Source organism: Chiloscyllium plagiosum, chromosome 23 (genome assembly GCF_004010195.1).
Source record: "Chiloscyllium plagiosum isolate BGI_BamShark_2017 chromosome 23, ASM401019v2, whole genome shotgun sequence".
Taxonomy (NCBI): Eukaryota; Metazoa; Chordata; class Chondrichthyes; order Orectolobiformes; family Hemiscylliidae; genus Chiloscyllium; species Chiloscyllium plagiosum.
Window position 1 is genome coordinate 25,109,289 of NC_057732.1, and position 6,012 is coordinate 25,115,300.

Here is a 6,012-nt window from a genome sequence, read left to right on the forward strand (position 1 = left end):
CTTTACTGTAATTCATTATGTATTTCTTCTTTACCTGGGAGGAGTTTTGCGATTAAATCGACTTCTGCTAATAATACATTATTTCGAACTGAAGCATAAATGTTAGCCCCTCAAAATTAGTGCCTCATGTATTAGTTGGCCCTATAAATTGAACCTTTAAAAATAGTCTAAAAAATTTGACTTTTACACGAGTATATACAGCATACATTGTAAGGAGTTCCCAGTCTGTCCATGCCCCTATCTGCACTGATGGAACTGATAGAAGCAGCTGCAGTTCTCTCTTTCCACAAAGCCACTCAAAATTCCACGCATGACCGAGTCTAACATAATTGGATCCTGGCAGACTTTTCAACTGATCCACTCTTGAGGGGAATGGCCGCAGGAGGTCCCTGCACTGGCTGCTTCCTCCCAGTCCCCCTCACTGTAACCCATCTCCTTCACAGAAAGAGGGGGCAAGCAGAGGGGCAGCCCATTGCAATAATTGAGTAAATTCAGGGCCATGGTTTTTCTAGCAGGTAAAATTTAGTTAATATTTATTTATGCTTGATATTGGTGTGTTTATTAATTTTGTTTTCAAAGGTCACCTTTGTGGCTTGGCTATAGCAATGGTGGTGAATTGCAATTCCAAAATTGTGACTTTAAATCATTCTATAAAAAGATGTGACTCTGAATTACTTTTCCTGGTAATGTATAGGTTCAAACTATAAAAACTAACAAGTAAAAGAAATAAGTGGTTCACTGATGTCTTTCACAGAAGGGCCTACTATTGAACCATGACTCCACTGTAATGATTAACTGTTAATGCCCTCCAATATAGTCAATCTGCCTTTACAAACTATTTTTTTCAGAAGAACAGAAATTGTTGTCAACTTGGGGCAAGTAGAAATAAGCAAGAAGTGCAAGCTTACCATTATCATCCACAACCTTAACAACAGATAATGTGGGCAGTGGAAGCCCAGTTGCAAAGTTAGGAAAGCACACATAGAAGAAATGGTAAATGCACAAAAATAGGGGATTGTTTTGCCAAAATGTAAAATAGCAAAAGTGTATTTTTTCATTATTATTCCTTTATGTAATGAATGTGTCATCGGCAAGGCCAATATTTGTTACCAATTTCCCATTTGCACTTGCGAAGATGATGGTGAGACACTTCTTACACTATAGTCCATTAGGTGTAGAAATGCTTACAGTGCTGTTAGGAAGGGAAGACCAGGATTTGACACCATGACAATGAATTAATGGTGATAGTTCCAAGTCAAATGGTGTGTGGCTTAGAGAGGAACTTGTAGATAGTGGTCTTCCTGTCTTGCCCTTCTAGATGGCAGATGTTGTGGTTTGGAAGGTTCTGTCACAGTTACTGGAAATCTGTGATAGCAATATAATGGATGCAATACAATAACCCTGATTTTCTGAGGCCCATTCCTTGCACTGTAGATCTGTGATAGGTAGGCATCATCAAAAAATTGATTCTCCACCTTCGTGATCCTAATCTTAAAATATCAATTCTATTGTTTAATGAATTGCAAATAACAAATTGCTGAGTTAATGTTTATCTTTTAACAATAACCAGAGACCAAAGGTAAGTAACCATGTCTGAGTTATGGTTGTTGTTGTTGTTGTTGTTGTTGTTGTTGTTGTTGTTGTTATTATTATTATTATTATTATTATTGCTGAGTTAATGTTTATCTTTTAACAACAACCAGAGACCAAAGGTAAGTAACCATGTCTGAGTTATGGTTGTTGTTATTATTATTATTATTATTATTATTATTATGGTATTCTTAATTTGGAGGAAAATGCTACAAGGAGCCTAGCTTTTGCTCATAATTACTTCGCAACTCCTACCATTTCTGTTAACTTACTACGGAAACATTTAAGATGCTGGAGTTCATTAAATTATTTTGTGGAAACATTATTCACTTTACCAGATGTGTTTTCTTTCCTGTTCTCAGTAAATAGATGTTTAAAAACTTTTGTTGACTCTTTAGGTTTAGTTTTGACTGACTTCCTACAACAACTGAATGGAACAGATGGTCAGATAGTTTCAAAAACCAAAGTGAAATGCTTTTTAACACTTGATGGCTTATATTTTGAAAATCATAAGACTTGATTTTGCTGAGAGTATGAGGCTGTGAAGAATCTGACCCAGCACCAGAGCTGTCCATGGTTTTCCAACACCTTCGGAATGTAGACTTTTATCAACTACTGTAGTATGGAGTACTCTCAAAGCCATCCCTTAAATCACTTCAGTTTGCTGCTTCTCTACCTGTCCTGAAAAATTCTCTTTCATGTTTGTCTTTCTAATCATGTCTTCATACGCCCCTTGGGTGTTTCCATTGGCGCCAGTGGGTGTTGTAACCATAAAAGCACTAAAGTAATGAACTGTGTTCATTCTTATCAGATCGCATCATTTGTTTTCTCTGTTTGTGCCATTCAGTGATACTTCTTTCATGTTGATTTCGGGAATAGAACGATCCTTTTCCACTTTTTAAGTACCTACTCTTGTGAAAAATGAAGCAATTCGATTCACATTTAAGTAGACCACCGACCTATTGAATTGAAATTTATTGGTGGGGTATTCCTCATGCACGGGTTAAAAAATATGCATGAAATTCCAGTCCCAGTATCTCAATTCTTGTGCTTAGGCATTTAATACTGACAAATTAATTAGTCAGTGCATTGAATGTCATGAATAGAGGAAATTCAATCCCTTTGAGATAAAAACAAGGACGTGGTCCTTTCCCTGTCAAGTGACCTTGGATCTGCACAGCAATTGTAGATGACTACTATCAATACTTCTGAAATCACATTTTGTTTCCATTTCTATGTTTGTGAGTACATCCATGCCCAGATCAAAATGAAAGCTGGATGCTGAAAGTTAATTGGGTCAATGCTCATTTATTGTAGAGAAGAGGAGAGAGTAACTACCCCATGATATTAAGACAGCATTTGACATTGTCATTCACACCCACATTCCATAAGCAAAATAAAAAATATAAATTGATGCTCCAAATCTGTCAGTCAAGATTACTTTTTATTCTAGTTAAGATGGCACACTCTTCTGGTCTCTGATCTTACATTTAGTGACTAAAGTATGAAGAACAACTGATCAGGTTCAATTTGTCAAGTCTACACTGGAAGGGGAATACCTTGTCTACTGACAGTAAAAACCAAAAGATTTACTCTCATGATCAAATAAGATTTAGACAAAAAATGCACCTCTCTGAGTTTTTCATTCATTGCAAACAAATATGGATTGTGCGTGATCAGGGCCGATTGACAGTCCAATGAGTTAAGGTAATAAATGTGAAAGCAGTAGGCCCAACATGTTAATTTGCATGCTATAACATAGCTTTAGGCACAAAAACAAAATCTGTATTTCAGCAACATAAAGTTTCAATAATGTGGCTAAATATTATGGGGTAATTTTTCATCTGTGTGTCATTAAAGACTTTTATGTAATCATTAACTAATGCATCCCTTCAACTGTTGCCAAAATGGGGGTGCAACAACAGGATGATTCATAGCTGGCAGGAAGCTAAATCACCCAATTAGGAATCACCCATCATAATACCAGTCTGGTACATTAGCCATCAGGAAATGACTCTCTTCCTTGGATAAAATATCAAAAGAATAATAATCCCAGTATGTGGTTCAGAATGTTGCAACAAAATGGTACACCAGTTCTAAGTTTGCAATCAGCGACAAAGAAAGAATCACTAGCTGTGCTGGCATATCTCATAACTCCTGTGGCAAGAATTCTAACTCTTGACATATTGTACTGAGGTTTGTTGGGGATTCCCAGCATCAAACTTCAGTGATGTCAATTAGCTGTCCAAACGGCCAATCACAATAAAATGTTCTCACAGACAGCCAAGTGGGAAAAGAAATGCTGTGATACCATCAAATTATTTTTTAGACGTTTTAGGGAAAATTGAATAAAAATTGTGACACACACATGGGATTAAAGTAGAAACTAAAAATTTGTGAAACATCTTTAGTAGAAAATTATATGATCAGGTTTGAATAAAAACCGAGAATTTGTGAATGCTGGGAAACAGAAATTGCTGGAAAAAAAACTCAGCAGGTCTGGCAGCATCTGTGGAGAGAAATCAGAATAAGCAAAGAACAAAGGAAATTTACAGCCCAGGAACAGGCCTTTTGGCCCTCCAAGCCTCAGCCAATCCAAATCCTCTGTCTAAACCTATTATCCAATTCCTAAGCATCTTTACCCCTCTGCTCCCCACCTACTCATGCACCTGTCCAGACACACTTTAAATTAATTTAACCATGCCTGCCTCTACTACCTCTGCTGGCAACACATTACAGGCACCCACCACTCTCTGTGCAAAGTATTTGCTGCATACATCCCCCCCCCCTTTGAATCCCTCACCCTGGGAAAAAGCTTATCTCTATCTACCCTGTCTATGCCCTTCATGATTTTGTGGACCTCAATTTGGTTCCCTCTCAATCTCCTTTTTTCTAATGAAAACAATCATAACCTACTCAACCTCTCTTCACAGCTAGCACCTTCTTTACCAGGCAACATCCTCGTGAAGGTCTTACGAGGAAAGGCTGAGAGACTTGGGTCTGTTCTCACCGGAAAGAAGAAGGCTAAGAGGGGATTTGATAGAGACATACAAGATGATCAGAGGATTAGATAGGGTAGACAGTGAAAGTCTTTTTCCTAGGATGATGATGTCAGCTTGTACAAGGGGGCATAACTATAAATTGAGGGGTGATAGATTTAAGACAGATGTCAGAGGCAGGTTCTTTACGCAGAGAGTGGGAAAGGCGTGGAATGCCCTACCTGCTAATGTAGTCAGCTCAGCCACGTTAGGGAAATTTAAACAATCCTTAGATAAGCACATGGATGGTTTTGGGATAGTGCAGGGGGACGAGCTGAGAATAGTTTACAGGTCGGCGCAACATCGAGGGCCGAAATGCCTGTTCTGCGCTGTATTGTTTTATGTTCTATGTTCTCTATGTTCTAAACCTCCTCTGCATCCTCTCCAAAGTGTCCACATCTTTTTGTTAATGTGGCAACCAGAACTGTACACTGTATTCTAAATGTGGCCGAACCAAAGACTTGTGCGATTTTAACATGACCTGCCAGGTCTTATACTCCATACCCCATCCGATGAAGGCAAGCATTCCATATGCCTCCTTGACCACTCTATCCACCTGTGCAGCCACCTCCAGGGTACAATGGAGCTGAACTCCCAGATCTCTCTGTTCATCAACTTTTCCCAAGGCTCTTCTGTTTACAGTTTAGTTTGCTCGAGAATTAGATTTCCCAAAATGCATCACCTCACATTTGCCTGGATTGAACTCCATCTGCCACTTCGCCCCCCAACTCTCCAGTCTATCTGATTAGCTTCCCTACAGTATGGAAACAGGCCCTTCAGCCCAACTAGTCCACACTGACCCTCCGAAGAGTAACCTACCCAGACCCACTCCCCCTAACTAATGTAGCTAACTCTACGGGTAATTTAGCATGACCAAGTTACCTAACCTGCACATCTTTAGACTGTGGGAGGAAACTGGAGCACCCAGAGGAAACCCACGCAGACACGGGGAGAATGTGCAAACTCCACACAGACAGTCGCCCGAGGCTTGAATTGAACCCGGGTCTCAGGCGCTGTGAGGCAGCAGTGCTAACCACTGAGTCACGTGCTGCCCTATCTATATTCTTCTGTATTCTTTGACAGTCCCCTATGCTTTCTGCTACACTACAATCTTCGTGCCATCTGCAAACTTGCTGATCAGATCAACAATGCCCTCTTCCAGATCATTCATGTATATCACGAACAACAGTGGCCCCAGCACTGATCCCTGTGGAACACCACGGGTCACCTTTCTCCATTTCGAGAAATTCCTTTCAACTACTACTCTCTGTCTCCTGTTGCTCAACCAGTTCTTTATCCACCTAGCTAGAACACTCTGCATACCATGTGACTTTACTTTCTCCATTACCTTATCAAACACATTACTAAAGTCCATATATATGAC